This window comes from Megascapheus bottae, chromosome 27 (assembly GCF_031878675.1).
Source record: "Megascapheus bottae isolate mThoBot1 chromosome 27, mThoBot2.hap1, whole genome shotgun sequence".
Taxonomy (NCBI): domain Eukaryota; kingdom Metazoa; phylum Chordata; class Mammalia; order Rodentia; family Geomyidae; genus Megascapheus; species Megascapheus bottae.
The window spans coordinates 19704818-19717644 of NC_143535.1; the positions used below are offsets into that span (position 1 = coordinate 19704818).

The window sequence follows — 12827 nt, forward strand, 5'->3', positions numbered from 1 at the left end:
TAATTGGAAGTGAAGAAATGATGTCTCAGATGGGGTTCATGTGTCCTTTTTGCATATGGGGCCATTGGAAATTTGGCATCATTGCCAGGCAGTTGTTAAAATGGACCCCCATGCTTCAGTACATTCAGGATATTTATTCAGAGTCACACCTGTTGGACTGAAGTAGAAGAAGGACAATGGAGATAGGGAAGCATACCTGGGCATGATTGTTCTGTACTATTAAACATCAGTTATAATCAACTCCAACTTAGTAGAGGGGAAGACATAGGGCATTGCCCTTGTCTCTTTGGAAATCAAATTTGCTCCAAGTTAATCTTGAGGAGATGAGAACAGAGCCTTTTGATACATTTACACCTCTGCTAGAAGCTACGATTAATTCTGGAAATCATTCAAGAAACAAGTGATCCCTCAGGCATTACAAAGTCCAAATCTGATACACAGTAAATAGAAAACTGTGTGGCTGTGAGTGAGGTAAAATAATGTAGATTAAATGAAAACATGGGAATAACTTTTAGTAACCTTGAGAAAGGTAAAGATCAATGAAGACATGAAAAGCTCTAACCATGGAACAAAGTAAAATGAAAATTTCCTACAAGTTTGCAGAATGGCCATAATCAAGTGTCAAAACCTGTGTGACTTAAATAGCAGGAGATGTATTTCTTCTAATTTCTGGAGGCTACAATTGCAAGGCTGAGATGTTGCAGGGAGAGCCTATGATAGACATTTCTTCTGGCTTCTGATGATTTATAGGCAATTTCTGGCATCTCTTCATTTATACACAGATCATCCTCATCTCTGTGATCATTTTCCATTACATATTTTGGATGTATCCAAATTTCCCCCTTTTCATAGGGCCACATATCCCACTGTGTTGATGCAAATGAGCTTTTATGAACTTGGTCATCTCTGTAAGAAGCTGTTTTAAGACATGGTCGTAATCTGAGGTCATAGTAATGAGGACTACAGCATGAGTTTTCTGTTCAGGGAGACTGCATTTCAAACCACGGCAGCTTCATCACAGCTAAAAGCCATTCTTTAGAAATAGTGAATATTGGTCACTGGTGACTTTCACACCCATAATCTTTTCTATTCAGGAGGCTGAGATTTCATGTAGTACAAGGCAAGCCTGGACCTAGATTGTCCAAATCAAATACAATTGGCAAGCAGGAAAAATTAATGACCAAATCTAAGTCAATAATTCACTTAGGAAGGTCCTTGTGGGAGAACTGACTACCAAGGGGTAAACGGAATTTAGGACAAGTATACATTTTGAATGAAATGTTGGCTAGAGTGGTGATAATGTCCATCAAAACTTGTTAAACTGAAACTCATTTGTACAATTACAACTGAGAACATGAATTTTGCACATGATTTGTTATAGTGGAAAATAATATGGATACTACTGAATACTGTTTATATTTAAAAAAAAAAACAAAAACCTTGAGCCCTGAGTTCAATCTCCAGTACCATCAATCATCAATCCATCAACAATAGAAGAACAATACCTCAACCATTAAAAAAAGACCTTAGATACTGGAGCCCAGAATTTCAATACTATAAAATGTTATGAAATGCTGGGTGTCAATGGCTTATGCCTGTATAATCTTAAAAACTTTCATAGTGGAGTTCTGAGGATTTCAGCTTAAAGTCAACTCAAATAGGAAAGTTCATGAGACTCTTAACTCCAATTAATCAGCAAAAATGCTGGAAGTTGACCTTTGGCACCTTTGTTGGAGCACTAGCTTTGAGCAAAATAGTTCTAGGACAGTGTCCTGAGAAGAATCCCCAGGACCTGCACTGTCTCTCCTTTTCTGATATTTTTATCTCTGTCTCTTCTCTTTTCTCCTCTTCCCTCTCTCTCTCTCTCTCTCTCTCTCTCTCTCTCTCTCTCTCTCTCTCTCTCTCTCTCTCTCTCTCTCTCTCTCTCTCTCTCCCTCTCTCTGTATATATATATATATATATATATATATACACACACACACACACACACACATATATGACAAGAATATTAACTTATATGAGGAGCTTTACAAAGCTCAACTGTAATACAAGCACAGCAATTGAATATGGTCCCTGGCTTTGACCATTTTGAAAATTTTGCCTAAGACCTGGAAGATATTCAGGTTCATGTTATATATAAAACACCTTTAAACATGAGACCAATTTTTAGGTATTTGCTAAAGTCATATGTATTTATAAAGGTTTGAAATCCCAGTATATACCTATTTGATCCTAAGTACATAGTTCTCTAAGCCTAGAAATATTTTATGCGAGAATTTGACTCTGTGTGTTTTGAAGCAATTCTCTCTCATGGTACAGTGGTAAGTAAACTTTCCCTTTTAAAAGAAGTTCTTACTCATTCATGTTCCCAATCTTTGATATAAAGTAATAGTTCCCATTCAGCCTTGAAAAAAAAAGCCCATCAAATTCTAAATTTATATGATCCTGTTCCTCTTTAAATCCCATGGATCACACAATTCTCTGAATTTCCTTTGTCTCCTCATCTCTGGCCTTCACTCCAGTTTTCTTTTATTTCCACATTTTCTTTTTCTTGAGTGTTCTCCATGACATTTAAACATTTCAACCCAAAGCATTGTTTCCAAACACTGAAAAGCTTTAGAACCTGGAGAGTTCGCAAGTTTAAAATATGTATTTTATTTTATTTTACTTTTTTTTGTTAGAATCGTGTTTCTATCTCTCTTGAACTCGAGGAGTTATTCTAAAGGTTTTCAGAAGAACAGCCAATAAAACTTGCAGGGTTTAAAAAAAAAACATGTTGGTTAATTTAGGATGGAGGAATAAGAAATAAAAGCTGCAATGACATTTCCTTGGATATTCTAGCAGGATTACATGAGAGAATTTAACTGACTGGACAGCTGTGTTCCCAGAATGCTAATGCAATATTTAAAGTCTATGGCTTAAATGTAGGGATCTTTGTCAAAGAAAATGAATCAACAAGATTCTTATGTAGAAAGAAAGTACTTTAATGAAAAGATGGTTAAAGATGAAGAACAATAATCACATTTGTGGTTTACAATGAAAGTCTGAAGCATCAACTACTAGAAATTATGCTAAGAGGTCAAAATAAATGAATACATAAATCCATTGTTACACAAAAGCATATTATTGGTATTTCTGTTGAATCAGAAATTATAAGGAATTTATATTAGTGGCAAAGACAGAAAAAATTCAGCTTGAATATAGAAAGAAGTAAGATCTGAATGTGAAATGAAAGTTTGAAAAATGAAAGGTTTAAAGCAGGTTTCAATAGCTAATGTTTAAAATTGTTAGGGAATGTGAGCAAACAAAACAGGGGACCTGATAGCCTTTGACCAGTTCCATAATGTAAATAATCCTCTGAATACCACCTTCCTTTGAAGTGACTGTCTTGCAGCTTCAACTTCTCATGAAAGCAAAAACTCCAAAATAAACCTTCCTTGCAAAAGAAGGGTGGGGCTTTTGAATCTCCAAATTCCAACTAACTCCCATTTTTCTTTGTAATGTTGAAAGTGTGCGAGGATTGCTGGGAATCACAATATCAGAGGACACTTACCTCTCACTTCTGAAAATGCTGGATTTATTCCACAGGATGTAGATAAACTGCTGTGAACATCACCTGGAAAAGGGCTCGAGAAATAGACATTTGATGATGTACAGTGGAAATGCGAAACACCAAGCATTTCACTATGTATCTATTCTTTGGATTCAAAAGGCTGTACTTTCCACACACTGATGGCTCATATCAGTAATCTAGCTATTCAGGAGGCTGAGATCTGAGGATCACAGTGCAAAGCCAGCCGAGGCAGAATAGGCTGTGAGATGCTTCTTTCCAATTAACCACCAAAAAGCCAGAAGTGGAGCTGTAGCTCCAATTGGTAGAAAACTAGTCTCAAATATAAATGTTCAGGGACAATGTCTAAGCTCTAAGTTCAAGCCCCAAGATGAGCACAGAAAGGAAAAGCAAACACAAACACACACACAAGAACATTATAACATTTTTTTTCTCTGTAGCAGACAACAGCATCCTAAAAACACATGTTCCTATAAATGTGCTGGGGAAATGGAACACTTGTTCACAGCTTCTCTATGCATAGATATCTGTATAAAGTGACCTGCAGCTCAGGAAACAAGGATAATGATGGAGTCGAGATGCAGCCTCAAAGAGATTTCTGTAGGGAAAGGTTCTCAGGTCTCAAAACAGGCAGGTATCATGGGTTGGCAAGTATCCAGTGTATTTGGAACTCATTGTGAATCAGATAGGTTTCAAGACAGATCTTCTGTTATCTTCCTGACGAACTAAAGGGAAATCTGGCTTGGCATAATTGAGAGGTGTTTTTGTTGTTTGTTTGTTTGTTTTCTGGGCACCTGAGTAGTTTGAAAGCACAGTGCTTGGGGTGGTAGAGAAAGTCAGTGTAGGCGGCTCTTGTTCTGAGCAGGACTGTCTTTCTTCATGCCATAGTAATCTACTCCAATACCTTCCACATCTGTCCCCATTTCCAATGACATGTTTGGGAAGGCCAATGTGTGGGGAACATAATAAAATCTTTTGTCTCCCCTCCACTGAGATTTTAAGGCGACAGTCATTCACCTGTGAGTGAGTTGCTCCGACAGTCTGCTCATACACAACAATACCTCAGGGAGCATGTGAATGAATTATTTTGCAGAAGTGCATTTTCTAGGTAACGGCTGCTGACTCCTTTATGTAATGAGTCATTTTTAAGAAAAGCACTTCAAACCTGTACCTGGATCCCTTCAGTTTCCTCCAGCCTAGTGAGCACTGTTTAGCCTCATCATTGTAACTGAACATCAACATTCATATTGCATTTGTAACTAGAAATACGATCCTAACACCATTTCAATTCTCTTGTTATCTCAGAATTCCTTGGCTTTCCTTTCTTCCTACTCCTTTTAGCCATCCCCTTTCTTCTGATTAAAGACCCAGGAACCAAATCAACTGGTTTGCAGTAAGAGCTCGTCAAAGGGGCATTCCCTTAGGATAAGGTGTCGACTTTTCTGTGTGATGAAGGCCAACTAGGGAGGAAATGACCAAGTTGGCATAGTTCTAGCCCATACATTTGCTGAATGAATGAATTCTGCTGGGCTGGAGAGGTAGTGCTAGCTAACCATCCACCATGAGGCTGAGCTGCAAAGGTCATTCTGTCTCACATTCACTCTGTCCAGGGCTGAGGGAGGAGAACACATGACCATTTCAATCATATAGCCTTTGACTGTTTGTAGAAATTCCTAAGGAGAAATCTCTTGACCAAACTGCTACATCCTTGCCACCTTAAAGAGGAGTGAGTGTCACTCCTCTATGGAAGACAAATGTTCACACCTGAGATGATCATGGGTTTCAAAATCTTACAGATCTAAATTTCAAGTGTGGACTGAGCTGTCAACAAGAGGAGTAACTTGTCTGCAAAACATAACTAACCAACATCATTGGATTGTTTTAAATATTTATTTATTTATTATTTTTTGCCAGTCCTGGGCTTGAGCTCAAGGCCTGAGCACTGTCCTTGGACTTTCTCAAGGAGCTCTACTACTTGAGCCTCAGCACCACTTCTGGCTTTTTTTCTATGTGTGTGGTACCAAGGAATCAAACCTGGGTCTTCCTGCCTGCTAGGCAAGCACTCTACCACTAGGCCAAGCTCCAGGCCCCTAAAGATTTTTTTTTTAAAGGAAGTAGTGAATGAACAGGAAGTTAGTACTGTTGCTGAAAACAGCAATTCCTTCAGCTTACAGTTATGTCATCCATTGATCAAATGCTGTCTCTGAAGCCCACACTTAGCCTAGGCTGTGGGAATGGTTGTTCTGAAGTGAACTCACTGGGTTCAACCCCAGTACTGTACAGCTGTACAGTTTGTGAGCCTTCACCCAGCGCCCTTCAACCACAAGAGAAAAGTGCTAAGTATTTATTACTATTCTATTTCTGCATTGTTTCTTTCTTCCTTTGCAAACCTGGGTCATTTCACTTAATGACTTAATGCTTCTGTGAGTTGCCTGTGAATTGGAATGACGTAGTTGTTTCATTTGTGACTGCCAAGTTTAGAAATAACCATTATGCTCATCAGCAGTCAATGGCTTGATTGCTACAGGAGTTGCACAAATCTGTCTGCATGAAGAAATGTCATCGAAATATGTTCAGCGATGCTCAAAAATATGGAAAAGAAGCACATGCAAAATGGGTAAAATCCAAGTAACTTCCATAGTATATTCACACTATGTATGTTATTATGAATAGAACATTTTTCTACTTACATATTTTGTCATATTTTTAAATTTCATATTACTATATTACATTGTCTATAAAAACCCATTTATGTATTGGTACACTTGTTCATAGGTATCTAATATATTCATATGTATTTATAATTACATACATATTTAACTTTATAAGATGCTACCACTGGAGAAACTGGATGATGGGTACATGTGCACATCACTATTATTCTTTTAATTTCTTACAAAGCAATAATTATTTCAAAATAAAACAATAATGATGCATAAAGCAAACAAATTGCTAGCTGTGCTTATGTAGAAATTTGAAGTTTAATATATGTCTACACACATTGTATCGAGTGGGTTTATGGCAGTTCTCTGAAATAGGTCAGAGATGAAATATTCTGCCGGTGCCATGGGCAAGGAAACAGATGGAAAGTTTAAGCAATGACAGATGACTCACAGCTTATTAACGCTGTAGATCTGTAAAAGGAACCTAGTACCAGATTTGTCAAATTGAAGCTCTTTTTTGGCTATACAAAGATGGCCCCATGGCTTGAGGTTGAATCAGGTACAATGTAATATGCATCTAAGGGTTATCAGTAGCTTTGAGCATCATTCTTGCTCATTTTCTCCTCTCTTACTCAGCACCCTCCTTCCCATACCCAGATATTTTCCATTTTCCACCTCCAATCAGTATTATTCTTACAGGTGCATAGCCTCCAAATTAAAGCCATAGTTGGGCCATTGTCTGCCATTGGTCTCGGCTGTTTCTCTGCTTCAATTAAAACAAACCGGCTGAGAACTACCAACCTCATTTCTCTCCTAAGCTACCCCAGGTACAAGTTCCAGTCATTAATAGGGACTGCCTATTCATTGACCTGCGGCCTCATCCAGCCTTGCTACCATTCCTTTGTCTTTCTATAAGGCAGCCTGGATCCTCGTTTCTAATCTGAAGTCATGTTTAGAGCCTAATTAATCCCCAGAGTGTGAGAAAAGAGGTGTCTGAAATGAGAAAGCAAGGTTATACATATCTTGCTCAGTGGAACAGTTATGGGCAAACAAGCTGTTCCTCTCACATTTTTGCAAAGCAAATTTATGTTCACTAACTTTGGTTCTTGTTGTAAATGAGAAGTGTAGGAAGGTCTAGCAATGTGCTTTTCACCATATGGGTGCCCATATGTTTTCCCCTTTTGATTGCGTACATTTTCGCTTTGGCATGCACATATGCCTGTATTTTTGCAACTTAACAATATTAAAACTAATCCCATTTATGCTCCTTTTGGGTGAGTTGATTGAGTCATAAATTCCTGAGAATCTCTTCCTTGGGATGCTGAAGTTCTGTTGTGTGAGCAGGGGGATAGCAGAGAAAGCTCTCCTGGCAGGCAGACGCTGGTAGCCACAGTGTCACTGTGTAACTGATGCTATTGACTGTGGCTCCAGAGTGGGATTCTGGGAGTAGAAACCTGGGAAGTGTGGGTGGATAATATCTTGGTAAAGCCTAGACTTCTTCCTCTCAGAAAGGAAAGACTTCACTGAGAAAAAAACAATAATTTCCTAAGGCTCCCTTTCTAAGGTCTTTGGTAAAATAATTCACCTTGGAGTAAACAGCCACGATGTTGAGTTGTGGTTCTTTGACCCATAAGCTTGCTTAGTTATTTAATTTGTTGGAAGCTGAATGGAGAAACTCTCTAAATTTCTTATGCATATTGGAAATGGGGAAGCTGGAGATTTAACTTGTACAGAAATGATTCTTAGATTCTTCACAAAGCACTTTAGAGAATACATGTAAGAATGGATATTAACATGTGTCATAGGATACCAAGTGAAAAACTCAACTTACTCAAATGTAACATTGAAAATAGAATTGCTTCTAACAACAGTTAGAATTTGTACTCATAGTCTCACAACTCCCATAACTTGCAAAGCTGATGTTCTACAACAGAGCCATGCCACTAACCTTTTTTTTTTAATACTGCTTATTTTTGAGATATGGTCTCTATTCCTGCCAAGGTTGCCTGATCAGAGTTCAGGTACATACCACCATTTCCAGCCTAGGCACATACCATCATTTCCAGCCTCTTTCTATGAGAGGGAATCTTTGGATTTTTCTGCTTTAATGGGCATGGAACTGTAAACTTTCCAATCTCGAGTCTTTCCAAGATTCTAGTCTTGTAATCTCTTCTTGGTCAAGCTGGCCTCCAAGTATAATCTTCTCATTTTCATCCTCCCAAGTATCTAAGCTTGCAGCCATGAACCACTGGTACCTAGCATCAATTTTTATTTTTTCCTTCACTTCAGCGTTGGGTACATTAAAAGTACTTATTTTCCAATTGGGAAACAGTGGCGCATAAAACAGACACTATTCCTTCCCTTGTAGAGTTTATGATCTACTGAAAGAGATATTCATTAAGCATTTTATCAAGGTAGCTTAATGTATGGTAACTTCAGTGAGAATATAAAACAGAAACTTACCCTTTTCACCAGCAAAAGTGAACAGAGGTCAGCCAGAAGAAGGACTAGGAAATACATGCATGTTAATCTCCTTGAGTAGACAACTTCCAGACAAGAAAGAAGAAGTCTGTCCAAAAGTTTTGAGTATAGGAGTTGGTTCTCTAAGAAACCAAGAAATCTGTGTGAATACCAAAAAAGCAGGAAATCTATGACAAAGGTGTGTAATATGGGCCCAAATCATACCAAGGCACTTTATTCTGAGAGGACTCGAAAATTTCAAGCAAGACAATTTGGAAATAGGATGTTCATGCATCTGGTTTTAACTAGGAACCTCTCATTTCTGATCAATCCTTCTCAGCTGACTTAAGCTCTATCTCCATTCCCCATTCCCCTGTCTATAAACCAGAAAAAAATAGTAATAATACATTTCCTTTATGGAGAAAGGGAGAATGGAATTTGAAAGTCTCTCTTCCAAATACTTTTTAGATTATAATATAAGAACGGATATTAACATGTATCATAGCAAGTGTAAAATTGGAATTGGAAAGGCATTCAGGGCTGCTGGCAGTCTGTTGCAAAGCCTTCTCTATGTGATTGCTATATCAAATTATGCTATTGAAATCAGTCGGACACTGATAAAATGGAGACCAGTTTATAAGTTCTGTAGATCTAATTGGCCTCAGCAGTGGGTCCACGGTGACTTTTGCTGCTGAACTCAAATTGTGGGCTTCAATAGAAAATAACAAGCTGCCTGGCTCCACACCAACATAGGCAACCACCTTTGGAGATAATGCATTTTAATTTAGACACTGAGCTCCTTTGCTTGGCCAGATGTTGAAAGAACCTCAGAAAGGTTTCTTCCCTGCTTTTCCCCAAGGTATAACTCCTTGGGAATGAATTTAATAGATTCTTGGATCCAACTCTGTTTACCGACTATCCTTGACATTTCGTTTTGTCAGTTTTATATTTCTTTCTAACAATCTCTATCCTTTTGTTTTTCACTGCAGGTTCTTCTAGTCATCTTTTCTTATTTAATGAAGACATGTAAAATTGAGTGGCCAGCCTTCAGTGGCCAATGTGGCTCTGATTAAGTTCAGCATGCATTAGCAGGGTAGCCGTGTATCTGAGACAAACACATTCTAGCTCCTTCTCTAGACTGATAACAGAGTCAGAAAAGGAAGAAAGATAAAAATGCCAGAAGGTACCACTAGACAGTTGGGGCAAACCAGTTTGAAGACGTTCTCTTTTATAAGTAAGAGATGGGGAAGGGTCTGCCTGGGATTTCTGGTTAACTTACCAAGACTACTGTTTCCATCATAGGCAAGTCAGACCTTGTGGCTTCATTGAGAAGCTCTAAGTGGCTTACAGAGAACCAGTATGTAGCCCCACATGGAGTCATACTGAAACAGAACAACAGGGGCTCCATTCTAGGTAGTGCACCAGTCATGCCATCTCTTCATAACCAAAATGCAACAGTCAAGTGCATAATGTTGATGCTTATTATGAGCAACATAACTTTTACTGGGAGACTAAAGCCCAGCCTGTGGCCTTTTTACATCTGCACTGCCCCAGGTGAACTTATAATTAATTTGTCTTGTTTATTTGATGCCTTGAGGTCCTCTTTCTATACTTATCCATTAGAGAGCAAGGGCGGTACATGGAGCTTGCACATTTGCCAATGATCTATTGCCCCAGGTATAATATCTTACATTTCAAACATAACCCATGAGTTTCTATTGGATGATTTTCTATACATATAACCACCTTAAATCTACCTTATCTCATGCAAAAATAAAAGGGAGAGGAAAACTGGGATTCTAGTTGTATAAACTGACCTAGCTAAGAACAACTCACCAACAATTACTGTTGTAGCAAAGGCAAGTTCTGATGTGTAAGGAGAGAATGGATTTGGGGGGGAAGCATTTCAATTAAAAGAAAACTATATTCAGTATTTTTACAAAGGGGTCTCAGTTCCACAGGTCAGATTATGCATGCAATTCACCTTGGCTGAAACACTTCCCATTTGATGTGTTAGCATTTTGAAGACTTTCAGTCTAAAATGTTCACTTTCATCTTCACTATCATTCTTAGGCATTCCTTTAAAAACAGCAACAAAAACAAGGTACCTGGATGCGAGATGTTCTTAGTGCAGAAGTTTTATTTATATATTTATTTACGTTAGTGTAGTTTCAATGCCTAATTTCAACTTCAATTAGGGGGGCTCATTAAAACTATTCACACATATCACTTGTGTACTCTGGTACAGTCTTGGAGTACAGATTCTCTTCTTCATCCGGTAAAGAAATAAGAGGGGGTGATGTAGTGTATTAAAGCATCAGGTTTATTAAAAGCAAATGTAGAATACAGTTTCTCCAGTAACGAGGGCCCTCAGAGACCAAGGCCAGTGAAAGCCCTGGGAGAAGTAGTCTTTTCTTCATCCTTCCCCAAACCAGGGCTAGGATTGGTCAGTTACAAACCCATCTATAACCTATTGCACATGTCAAGAGGAAATCCCTAGGCCTGATGGCAACATGAATCAGAATTTTTGCAGTTCCTTGTTCTCCATCTTGAGTAAGCCACCATTTTATCTCTTACTTCCTACCAATTATTGTAGCTTTCGCTCACATAAAGTATATCCAGAGCAAACTCATGTGCTCCATGCTCTCCCTTACCTTCCTCCCCACTGCTTAAATCCATCTCTGTAGCTTTTATTTTTTATCTTCTTTTATTTTGCCAGTCCCGGGACTTGAACTCAGGGACTGGGCATCGTCCTTGGGCTTTCTCATGGCTAGCCCTCTACCTCTTAAGCCACAGCACCACTTCCCGCTTTTTCTGTGTACATGGTACCAAGGAATCAAACCCTGGTCTTCATGCATGCTAGGCAAGCACTCTACCACTAGGCTACACTCCCAGGTCCATTACTGTTCTATTTTTCTAAAGGAGGATAAACTATATAAAGCTTTTTTTTGTTGGTCATGGGACATGAACTCTGGGCCTGGGTGCTATCCCTGAGCTTTTCAGCTCAAGGCTACTGCCCTACTCTTTGAGCCACAGTGCCACTTCCAGTTTTCTGGTGGTTAATTGGAGATAAGTCTCATGAAATTTCATGCCTGGATGGCTTTGAACTGTGATCCTCAAATGTCAGCCTCCTGAGTAGCTAGAACTACAGGTGTGATCCACCACTCCTGGCCTACATAGATCATTTTAACCCAATAGAAAGGCTTGGTCTAGGTTTCCATGGTCTAGGTGTTGTCTTCCTGTCTGACTGCAAAAATGGGATATATATATATGTATATATATATATACATATATATATATATATGAGGTGTTCTTACCTCCTGATGTTAAAAGCAATGACCATGGCTAATTAGCTGCTTTTCATCATACGGTATTCAGAGGAGGGAGGAAAAGGAAAGAGTAGCTTGGAACATTTTAATTGGAGTAGGCTCTGTAGTCTTACAAATATCCAGTCTTGGAGGGAGAGAAAGCCTCCACTGGAACATCTAGGGAAATGGATCTCATTAAGCAAAAAATGTCATTGATTGTTGACTTGGAAGCTGGGATTCAGAGCCAGAAGCTGTGATCAACTCACACACTAACAAAAATGAGAACAGAATGAAGCAGTGAGGGAACTGGCTCTCCTTCAAAATACCTAGGGGAACCACCAAGCATCTGCACCCCCAGCTCCACCCCAGCATCTCTTTTCCACTCGGGTACACTGATGTGAAACTTTGCTAGCCAGAGGAGACAATTGTAGTCTTTTCTCCCTTTCCTTTCTCCCTCTCCCTCCCCTCTCTCTCACTCTTCCCCATCTCTCTCTGTCTCTCTCTCTGTGTGTCTCTCTCTCCCCCCTCTCTCCCCCCTCTCTCCCCCCTCTCTCTCCCCTCTCTCCCCCCTCTCTCCCCCCTCCCCCCCCCTCTCTCTCTCTCTCTCTCTCTCTCTCTCTCTTTCTCTCTCTCTCTCTCCTTCTTTTTATTTTTTATTCTCATACCATCAAGAGTTTCCCCTTTCCAGAAGCCCTGATGGGTGAGAGTACCACCCTGGGTGTGCTAAAACTAGTTTGATTATAAAGACACTCTAGATGATTTTGTTTCCTAACAGAAATATTTAAGTAACAAATGTCACCATACCATCCATTCTTTTCCTCTTCA

General features: G+C 39.1%; 1 protein-coding gene across 5 annotated transcripts in view; it reads left to right on the forward strand.

Moving 5' to 3' along the window:
• Opcml (opioid binding protein/cell adhesion molecule like) overlaps positions 1-12827 on the forward strand; it is a 556019-nt gene that overhangs the window by 442819 nt on the left and 100373 nt on the right. The window lies entirely within an intron of this gene.